Genomic DNA, 12,251 nt, shown 5'->3' on the forward strand with positions numbered 1-12,251 from the left:
TCGTTACCATTTCAGTGTAAATTGTCACCAGTTAGGTAGATCCAGATTTTGTAAGAAGAGCCCAATGTGTTTCCTGGGCAAAGCATACATAAGAGAATGTCCAAAATAACTACCTACAGCTTAGCTAAGGTCAGAGATTTTTATTAAGGTCTTTACTTGAGGCTTAAAATAAAAGTATCCTCACTACACATTAAACATACTTACCTACTCTTACGGAATGTCCGGTAGATGCTTGGGAGTCTCTCGAACTCCCAGAAGAGCAGTTTCACAGAGGAGGGTGGGAAGTTCCAGTATTGGCAAGTGTGCTTTAAAACATCATATTCTAGTACTATTTAATATAAATCCACGGTCGTCGTTAACAAAACTGGGGATAAATAGCCAGAGACGATACGTTTAAAAATTACATGAACGCTGGAAGTCTTGTGTCCTCAATTATTCGTTAAAAGTAAATCAGATCATTTATTTATATATTACAAATGAATCAGATTCTATAACCTCAGTGTAGGATACAATGTGGCTCAGACCTGCCGGTGTACTATTCATTAGATCACTGGGTGACTCGCTATCCACGTCAGATAGCCTGTTCACCGCATCTTAAGGTATCTCTATCATTGAATTCATTACCTATACGGAGTGACAATATTTTGGCACACCACTAGTATGCAGGGATAGTTAGTTTAATATATTAGTTTATAATTCTGTAATTTGATGTGTGAGGAATACCTGATTCATGAATGTGAGGCTATTGTTTATATCCCTTATCGGTGCCATATCATTTGTGATTTACAATCGATCCAGTATAATTTGGAACGAATGTGTAAAACACCAGTAGAAAATCTATAATTATTTAACTCCACAATTTAAGAGCATAACTAATATTTCTTTAATCAGTGATCACAAACGATCTAACTATCTTTATAATTTACCCACACTAATTCTCACCTTGAGGACACAATATAACGCATAATTTAGGAATAATTGTAATAGAGACTGACATACTTTTCAATTCACGACACTTTACAAATTTTAATTAATTTGGTTAAACATTATTTTAGTTTAAAAATATCCATTCTTATTTTTTAATAAAGATACATAAAATTTATGTTGTTTAACGTTTGTGTACCACAATAACTAGTAACACTTGTTCTCCCTTTGTAAATATTGCAAAGTGTCTATGTGATTGTTTACTACTCTTTTAAACAAGATTTAAGACAACCATATAGATTAACAAGACCTCTGCATTTTACTGTACTTCCGAGTTTTTTATTTTGCATGACTTCCGTATTGTAGCATTGTGTGCATGTGATAAGTAGCTGATACTTGCTGTAACGGTAAGAACTGGAGAATGAGGAGCGCCTCCTGGCATGGGAATAGGAACATCTGTAAGTGAAGATCATTTTGTGGAAGAGAAAGACAGTTTGCATATTAAAGTGTCAACTTTTTTTTTGAAAACTATAAATATTTCAAGCTGCTGCCATACTGTCTGTGAAACATTTATGAGAATTATACATAATAAAAAGAATTACAAACGTACATTGACATTTCCGGTATGAAAGGTGCAGTATGCTGAAGACCTAAAAACTGCTCGTGTTAGGTAATACCAGCAATAAAGCTCTAGGCTGTGTAAAACATATATACAAACGCCTTCACCCACCTCTGTTACTCTTAGCAAAGAATTACATTACACATTTCTATCCCCCCAACTTTATTTTATGTAATTACAGATGTTCTGCCACCTGCACGTGTCATTATGTTACTGTGTCCTAACAAGTGTAGACTGCAGGGAGTCAGAGCCCACGGCTGCCCTAAGTGGTGCACTCACAGAAATATTTATACCTGGTGGTGGTTTCATATGGTCGAAAAACACTTTGATGGATCACGTGCCAAAATGAAATGTTTTGGATGAAATTATATGAGAGGAAACAAGAGTCTCCCTTATCTTATTCAAGTTTTACATTTTGGATAAATGGGAAGATTTTGAGGGAGGGACCTTGACAATGGCGCAAGCAATAAAAAAAATAAAAATGCCCCAAACCTTACAGGTATTGCGGTACCCCTCCAGATAGTGCAGGTAATGAAGATTGGGGGGTATGTTTATTAAACTGCGGTTTTGAAAAAGAGATGTTGCCTATAGCAACCAATCATCATCATTTATTTATATAGCGCCACTAATTCTGCAGCGCTGTACAGAGAACTCACTCACATCAGTCCCTGCCTCATTGGAGCTTACAGTCTAAATTCCCTAATATAGACACACACACACACAGACAGAGAGGAAGAGACTAGGGTCAATTTTGATAGCAGCCAATTAACCTACCAGTATGTTTTTGGAGTGTGGGAGGAAACCGAAGCACCCGGAGGAAACCCACGCAAACACAGGGAGAACATACAAACTCCACACAGATAAGGCCATGGTCGGGAATCAAACTGATGACCCCAGTGCTGTGAGGCAGAAGTGCTAACCACTAGGCCACTGTGCTGCCCAATCAGATTCTAGTTATCATTTATTTAGTACAGGCTACAAAATGACAGCTAGAATCTGATTGGCTGCTATAGACAACATCTCCACTTTTTCAAAGCCGCAGTTTAATAAATAGAACGCAGGTTGTGCTATAATTATCATCTCTCCCTGCAGTGTGCCCCCTGATTGGCCATTAGTTGCACAGATCTGGTCATTGAGCACTGGGTACCATGGGTGCAGCGAGATGGTAAATGCACCCATCAAGCCTGTGATCATCTCTTTCCATCAGATGATGATCATTGTAGCAGATTTTTTGTGTCTGAACGCTGCATTTTGCGCCCATTGAACTAAACCATCCCCTGGCCAACCTGTGCTTTGCCAGTTGATAGCCAACCGACAACTGACAATGTATGCTGGGATTTGTAGTTTCACAACACCTGGAGAACCATAAGTTGGCCAGGTCTGATTACTAAACCGTCTATTTGCTTTCTGTTTAGGAACCTTAAGCAAGAGACGAAATTTGGTTTCGCTACACTGTTCCAGTAGGATTTATTACATTATATGGAACGTGTTATTCTATTTATACACAATATACAGTATCGACAGCTAGAGATGGGTTGATACAGATGGATGTTTATTTCTTCCATTGTGCATATCGTTACATTGTAGAAACCTTTCCAAAGACGCCTGTTAATTTCATATCTAAAAAGCAGTAACCTCACAATATTGTGTTATTAAAATGTAAAGTTTCTTGTGAGCCTGAGGTGTTCCAATTTCTGAAACAATTGAGTCAATTAGTTTTAGCTGCAGCAAATAAAGAAAACCGTACACTCTGCTCCAGTCTCCTCGGCACAAGTAAAGTACCATGTGGAATGAAAATCTGTTTATTGCTGCAACACCAGTGTAATGATTTCTGTCACTTTGATGGAACTGTTTCCAAGCAGCCATGGATTCCAGATTGCTTGGCATTAGGCAGAAATGCGCACATCTTTGCGATTGTTTTTTCTTCAGTAAGCTTCCTGTTTTAAGTACACAAATTCGAAGTCCTCTAAAGATTCTGGAATAGTAACAAAACTTGAAAGAGCCATCTGTTAAGCGAGACAGAACATTTCAGTGGTTTAATGAGCAGAGGAAATAAATTAGAAACATGGCTGACTGTGAAACACGGGAGTTGTGACCTTAAGCTAAGGTTGCCACACAGGGATGCAATCTTCCCGTGGAATGTCAAGCGAGGGGGCTACTGGTAACTTAGCATGTTCCTGCTGTATGTAATTAATAAAGCATGGCCGGTTCTTGGCCGGTGTACAGTAAAATCTTCTTGTGTATTAAGTTTACTCAAGTTTAATTGCTTAGCATAATTTTTTCCACTTCATTGGTTTTTATGTAGCTTCCTTCAAGCCATTAATCTACATATAGATCACACATGTGCCTTTACTTAAATCACTTATTATAGATGCCAAAGATTGGGACAAGTCCTGTGTAAATCTGCCATAGGAACTCCGCATTTACCGCCTGGATATGACTCCACATTGCTGTTTTCCTAATATATGTATGTGTTCCTTTTATATTCAGATGTGCAGGTAAAACAAGTGGTTAAATAATATCTTTGAGGACGGTTCTATTACTTGTAGAAGGGATAAAGCTAAAAGTGTTTTTTTTCTCTCTAATCAATTTCTTTTAAACAAACTTAATTTCGGTCTGGTCTGTGTGCCCCCAGTTTGGAAGTGGGTGGAGAGGGGACAACCTGTAGCCAATCCTGTTATGGAATTATTCACAACAGAAGTATTTCACGAGTTGCGGTGTGTGTGTGCTGGTCTTGTGTCATTATGTTGGAGAGGACTGGGCTGCCTGTGACACAGCGAGATGACGTGAGACGGACAATGGAGGCAAGTGGGAAGACAAATCCTGGGATTTGATAGCGGAAGGAGCAGGATGCCCCCAATAGCACAGACAAGTCCTGTTCTTGCGAACTTGATACAGTAAGCTTGTAGTGTTAAACGCATCACTATATGAAATGAAGTTCATACTCCCAATTTGTTATGGAATATTGACGGCAGTCATCGGAGCTTTCTAGACTTAATATACTGGCACTCTTGTCAAACTTTCACTGCCATCATATACCAGAGTGGGTGGCACAAATGTGGCCAGCTGCCATTTTTATTGGTCTACTGGTACATCCTTATGTGAGTTCTGAAAGAACAGATTAAAATATAACAAAGATGCCTCTCCCAGAGTTTGCTGAACAATCTTAATTTCCCAAAGTGTAAATAGACTCTCAGTCTTCTGCAGTATTTGCCTATATATGTGTGTATGTATGTATATATGTATATATGTATATATATATATATATATATATATGTATATATATATATATATATATATATATATATATATGGATATATATATATGGATATATATATATGGATATATATATATATGGATATATATATATATGGATATATATATATATATGGATATATATATATATATGGATATATATATATATATATGGATATATATATATATATATGGATATATATATCCTGCTAAAGGCCATCATAGCAGAAAGCAAGTAGTGAGCATAGTAACTTATTGGATATCAGTTTAAATCAGGCCTGTCCAACCTGCGGCCCTCCAGATGTTGTGAAACTACAAGCCCCAGCATGCTTTGCCAGTAGACAACCAGTTGATATCTGGAAGGGCATGCTGGGACTTGTAGTTTCACAACACCTGGAGGGCCGCAGGTTGGACAGGCCTGGTTTAAATGTTGTCATCCATGCCCTACATGTCACTGTTCTTAAAATGTAACCAACCACTGGAACTTATATTTGCTTAATTTTGTGCTGCATTTGTGTTGGTGAAAATTTACTCAAGACTGTGATAGGGAACCTTCAGGAGCCTCATGGTGTGGCTCCTCAACCTTCACAAGGGCCACACGTTACCCTTAGTCTTTGTAGTAAGTTAAAACAGTACATTTAATCAAATAAACAGCCGCCTATCTGTAATAACACATCAGCAGACTTTTTAAATGAGCTACAAGCTATAACAAATCTGACAGTAGAGCAGAGGGCTGAGGCCTGCAGCAAAGGCTCCGAAGGCCGCATGTAGCTGTAGGGCCCCCTGTTGCCCATCACTGATTTAAGAGGTTGTGGCATGTATGATGAAAACTCTGTGCCAGTGTTACCAACCCTTGAAAATAACTTACTGGATTTTTTTTTTTTTTTTTACAAATATACTGACATTTTTCAAATCTGTTGAGAACTGAAAGAATCGCCATTTATTACAGTCTTGAGCCATTCCTGCGTGTGTTACGATAGTGTCAGGAAGGCTTTGAGTTTTTTACCGACATCTACTCTTTTCTCATTGATGGACAGACATTTGACTTATTACTTACTGACGGCTGACAAACTCTCTGACATTCATTCTCAAGTAGATGAGCCAAGCAAACCCGAAACACACAAAGGGGCTGAAACAAACAGAGCGCTCTATGGAACATTTTATTTTGATTTTCTGAAATCAATCTTAAATTAGACATTATGACTCTACTTGTACCAAATGTAAGTTACAGTAATTATGTAATTTTAAGGAAATGTGGAAACTATTCAACAGCTGCTAGAAACCAGCAACAGATCAAACCTCTAAGTAATAAAGGCTCCGGAAGCCGAGTGTTCCATTGTCTGATTTGGTCGGAATTGACAGCACTATGTGGTCAGCTGACCAGCTCTGGCATCCGCATAGGGATATAATTTATATCCACGGCAAGAATTTAATCCATGTCAGTAGGGGCTTCTGGCTCTGAAAGTTGTACTGCTGGTTTATGTAGATTCTTTAGAACATTGGAGAGCAGTGAAAGACACACTATTATTTTTATATTTATTTTTTTGCTGTAAATTGGGCTGTTTGTTCTTTTACAGTGGCACTGTTTATAAAAATCTACTGAAAGAAGTCTCAAATTATACAATTAGTCCTTTCTTTTACTTTGCAGACATGGCAGATTCTAGTTATGCTGTATGTTTATTTCAAACAAATACTAGACCTAGGACGCATACTGGGTACGTTTGTTGTAGAGCTGCTAATTAACACCCCTTTCTTATAGATAAAGGCCCTCTTGTCATTCCTACAGCAGTAAGCACTTAGGTGCCTATTTATGAAGCCCTATTGGAGATATCTCCTGCTTTAGGCAAAGTACCGCATTAAACAGCAGATCTTTGGATTCCTCTCTGGCAGCGTTGCTGGTCTGCCCTGCGCTGTTTAACATAAATGGTTTCTGCGTATGCGCAACTCTAGCTCAGAACCCAAAGTCTTCATTAGAAAAAAGTCATCGCCAGGACAGCCTCCTATCAGACGTGCTGTCCGGGCATGACTTCTATAGTGAATTGCCCTGAAAATTCAGATGGTACTTAACGGGGCAAACAGCTGCTAATTCTTAAATATGCCCCTAGTATGAAATCCAGTTTTCCTAAACACAAGCTTTTTATCTCCACTATGAAAATAATGACGATATTAGAAAAAAATACCTTTGTTGACAAAGGACAGTATAGTTGTATTTGTGTGTAAATATGGCCGTATAAAGTAAGAAAAGACAGATATACCAGGAAATTATGCAAAAATATTTGTTTTTTTTAAGTAATGTTTTTTGTTACGTTTTCTTCTTGCTGGTTAAAAGTATTCTACAGTTAGTCGGAGATGGCTGTATTTAAGTCATGCCATGAAAACGTGGCTACGGTGATGCAGTGGAGCTAATCCTCATTATTTATAAGGCGCCGCAGATTCCTTAGCGCCGTACAGCAAGGCTGCATCAATACAAAACACATACAGTGATGATAAATAGACAGCATAGACAAAATACAGCAATACACATAGCTAACATAGTAAATAGCACGATACAGGTATGGAGAGTTTGAAGGTACAATAAGGATAAACAGCCACAAACAGTCCTGACACTGCTATCTTCTTTATGTACAATACTTCAGTTCACCTTAATACAGAAAGCAATAGGGCAGTTCACACTCATATTAATAAATGCAGACGCCACTAAATATCCACTGTGTTCACTGGGGAACGTTTCTGAAATATGTCCAGAGCAGCCAATACAGTTCTGTACATTTCCTACAGCAGTTTAGAAAATGAAAACATCTGTTCGCGACTGGTGTAATTCTGGTAGCAACGTTTACTTTGCGCCTGTTTTCATAAATGTCTCTCAGTTACTTCTCTTTGGGTAAATGCGTATTGGTGATTTAACATTCAGACATGGTGCAGGGCCCTGCATTCACCAGAAGGTTTAACCCAGCTTGAACATTTTGTTAAAATAGGGATCAGTTGATCACTGTAGCAAAAGATGTCATAATAATAATACAGCAGATTTAAAAGCAGTGGACACATCAGGGACGCAGTATTTATTAAATCTGCAGTGAGTGTTGTAGCAGTGCTTGCTATAGTGATCTGATAAGTGTTCATGCTGAGTTATGTAGAAGATGGACTACGTGTGTTTAGCCATTTTATTGAAAAACACAAACTATAAAACCTGCTTATAAATGGGATATATTTTGTTTTGTTTTTTAGAATCTTGAATTCTTGTTGTAGAAATCAGGGCACAAAGAACAGCACATTCTGCTCTTTATAATGCAAATTATAAATCTGCTTTCTAATAAATATATACAATACCACATGCTGAGTTACAGTTCACACAACAGGTTCTATTCTTAACTGGTAATGCTACTTGTATAAGAACGAATAACGCTTTAAAATAACCTTATGTTAAATATGAAGTCGTCATGCTTGAATTCTGTATTACTATGTACACAAATTGTTCCTACAAAACTGCCACATGTAATCCATACTTATTGCTAAGCGTAGTATATTCAGGTCGGCAAAATATTCAAGATGGGTAATAATTCTAATTTTACATTAATCCCTGTGTACACCATACTGCTATATATCTATTAAATGGTTAATGTAAGAACTTTCTGAGAATATTTAAAAGAAATTGTCAACGTTAGGGCATCAGTCCCTCTTTATAATTAGATGAGCCAGATCTTTCTATCTGTTGTGTCTTCCTGAATAGATTGATACATGCTGGAGATGGATAAAATATAGACCCCTAAAAATGAATAGACGTAAAGACCTACAAACCTCTCATCTCCTTAGTTTAGTCTACTTTTTGATCTAAGTTTGCTGATTTTTGGTTTGCAAACATTTTGAGATCTGCGAGACATTGTTCTATTTAAATGCCCTTTAGAAGATACTTTTAGTGTTTAGAGTTTATCATTCTTACATAACCAGTAACTGCTCCAAGATGGGATTTATAATGACCTCATAAATTTACAGTGTCCGCAGGAGCTTTGTGTCACCTGAGTAAATGAGACGTGTGCATCTTAAGATCGTGTTCCTGGGTGCCCGCAATTCTAACATAACATATATGTTATGCAATTCAAACATAACATTATAATATATGACATAGCTGCAAGTAGTTTTGAAGTAGGGGTGATTGCGGTGGTACATTTTGCAAGTGCTTAAGTGCTCGAGGAAAAGACGATCTGCTCTGTGCTTGACAAGCAACAGTATGTTGTTAGGTCATTATATCAAGACCACAGCAAAGTACAGCAATACACTGAAGTGTGTATATCAAAATCATGATGTATGTGTTGATTGAAAGTGCAAACATGCTAATGTTCTTGTTTAATAGCTAGTATAAGACACGCATACACTTTTGCCTTTGTGTTAGGACACGTTCTCACACATGAAAATGGGTAAAAACTTATTCTAAACACGTACTTTAGTGATGTGTTTTTAACGCGGTTTACATGTGCTTTCTATGTATTGCGTTTTACCGCAACAATTTATTGCACTGCTGTGGGAAATGCGGCATTTGCAGCAGCAGTAAAATTTAGAAAATAGTGCTGGGAATAGCAGATTGGTGTTAACGAGCTCTTAATGTTAATAAGTATCCAACACCTGCATTTCAAAATACGTTCTGTTGGTATTAAAAATATAAACTTTTGTGATGTTTTATAAATGTCACTGGAAATGAAAAAAACTGGCGACATCAGTCTTTTGCAGCGTGCACATTTTCCATGTAAACTAAACTAAAAGAAAATAATAATCCCTGTTCAGTTACTTCCATTGATATAATTATGCTAATTACCTGATGATTAACATGCACCAAAGTAAAATTGCAATCTTTGGTGAGCTGGAATCTGATTAGAATTCATTTAAGTAATGATCACTTATTAAATCATGGCTAGTATGATGTGTGAACTATGATTTTGAGTTGTGTTATACAGAGCAATATGAAATAAAGTTGCTTTAATGAAAAACAGACACAAAACACAAACATTCTGTTATATAGTGTACAACGGTGTCACATTCTGGTTAATTGATGGCTAAATTCATTAGAATACAACATCATCACCATCTCTTTTATATAGCTCTACCAAGCTTGCAGCGCTGTACAGAGAGTATGTTTTATCCATATCATGCCTTCCCCATTGGAGCTTACAGTCTAAATTTCATAAAACACACACAGACTAGGGCTAATTTTGTCAGCAGCCAATTAGCCCACCAGTATGTTTTGGGGTTTGTTTGTTTTTTGTTTTTGTTTTTTTGTTTATTTTTTTGGAGTACTGGAAGCCAACGCTAACACGGTGAGATTGCCTGTTCGGGAATCAAACTCATGACCCCAGTGTTGTGAGAAGTGATAACCACTGTCCTTAGTATTACACATCGTAAAGCAAGATCTACTGTGGAGGGTCTTTTAATCTGGCACTATAAAGCCTATCTATCTTCCAGTGCAAACTGACCATTTATATAGATTTTAGCAAAGAAATAATTGTTTGGCCTTTATATGTATATTTGGCCTATATACAGTATGTGCTTTGCCAGGATTACAAACTTGGAAATAATGCCAAATTTCCAAATATTGCTTGTTTCATAGTATAATGCTCCTTGGCTCTGCTGAGGTTTAGTGTAGATTAAAGCTGCAACCCCATGTACATTCATGTTTTGTGGGTTTTTTTTGTGTGTAGGGGGTTTGTAACATAATCTAATGGTTACTTGTAAAAAAAAAAAAACACAAAGTTGTTCAGTTTTCCTTAGAGTTTTTCGTCAAGCTGCTATTTAATGATTTACAGTTTGCAAATTGGCATGCTGTTTCCATGGCAACCACTGGCACATGACCTGATGTAGTCAGATGCTTTGTAAATATCCCTTTTTCAGAACGCACGCATCCCTGCCTCCCACCTCCTTCATTTGCAGTCACATGACCATTGAGAAACTTTGCGACTGACTGTCTCAGAGATCTGGTTGCCCTTGCCTCATGAATGAGCTTTTAGAGCTGAAAAATAAAATGGTTCCAGCTGTGTGCCACTTTCTTGCGATAATAGCCATACCAGTTTCCTTCACAGAGTGATTTTGCTAAAGGAAGATTGAGTTACAGGAGCAGGTCCTGGAAAAATGACATCCGCTTCATGTTGCAAAGGTATAAAACTTCCTGCTTCAAAAACCCCAAAACAAAAATGTTAATGGGGGATTGCAGCTTTATTTAATTAATAACACCAAATGGTTAATATTTTATGTGGTCTTTCGTTTGTTTTGGGTTTTTTTTGTTGTGTTTTTGAAGGATTACAAACTTAATCTGTTTTTTTTTTTAAACAGTTCTTTTGTTAGATTTCAAACCACTGTCTGTATTACAATTGGAATCCTCTGTTCGCCATCTCACATGGTGGGATAAATCATTGTTCCTGTGACTAAAGTTCTCAATGTCTGAGAATGTTATTCTGCATCTGTTTTCTAGCAGCCCCTTCAGGGTTGGCTTTTGGTTTCTTTTGTTTTTATACAATTCTGTTTTCTTTTACACATCATGATTTAGAATATACTATATATAACTGTTTACATGCAGATTTTTTGTGTGCAATATTTGCTAATGGACATATGTACAGTAAGATGAACAATGGTCATCACCCCCAGTGAGCCCAGCGATCACCTGTCCCTATACCACTAAATAAACAGTATGGAGTTGTAGGCTTATAACACCCAAACACAAAATTGAAAAATGCTGAGAACCTCGTAGTAACATGCTATGGAAGATTTTGGAGCCTGTATAGAACTGGCTATTCAACTTTTCAACCACTCTAAAGGTTAAGTGGACTCCAGTAGCATGATTAATACAAGAAACATAAAAAAAAAGACTTGTTGCATATGTGTCATAATCCCAAACTGCATATTAAAGCTAACTGCTGATGTGTTGATGTGGGTCAGTGCTCATTTTGCACATAAATACAATGTTCGTAAATGAAACTAAGCGACTGCATCTGAAATTACAAGGTGAGGCGAGAACCTAGATTATGCTGCCGCTTGAATTCTGCCATGTGAGATGAGTTTCTTACCCAATGACCACAGTTGGACTGGCATCCTCTTTCTGACTTAGTCTTTGCTTTGTTGTAAACTAGAGAATAAGATTGAATGGGAGCAGCAGGCTTCTGCGTCATGTGACCTCTTCTGCACATTGCATGGAGGTCACGCAACACAACCAATCAAAAAGGAGGAGGATTGAGGGCATTGTGCGCCATGTGCTTTCCCTCCTATCTCTGCATGCTCCAGATGTTGCATGTCGAGGCAGGAACCAAGATTATGCTGCCACTTGAAATTTGCCATCTGAAATGAGTTTCTCACCCAATCTAGCGACTGACCACATCCCCTGAGCCCTGGCCACAGCCCTTCAGCAATGCACTAAAACTTTGCGGTGGCTCACAGACTGGGCACCTACCATTGTATTCCCCCGATAGGCCCTTCA

General features: G+C 37.7%; 1 protein-coding gene across 1 annotated transcript in view; it reads left to right on the forward strand.

Annotated features, from left to right (window-relative positions):
- STK3 (serine/threonine kinase 3) overlaps positions 1–12,251 on the forward strand; it is a 165,787-nt gene that overhangs the window by 116,680 nt on the left and 36,856 nt on the right. The gene's annotated exons all lie outside the window — the stretch shown is intronic.

Source organism: Mixophyes fleayi, chromosome 5 (genome assembly GCF_038048845.1).
Source record: "Mixophyes fleayi isolate aMixFle1 chromosome 5, aMixFle1.hap1, whole genome shotgun sequence".
NCBI classification, from domain to species: Eukaryota; Metazoa; Chordata; class Amphibia; order Anura; family Limnodynastidae; genus Mixophyes; species Mixophyes fleayi.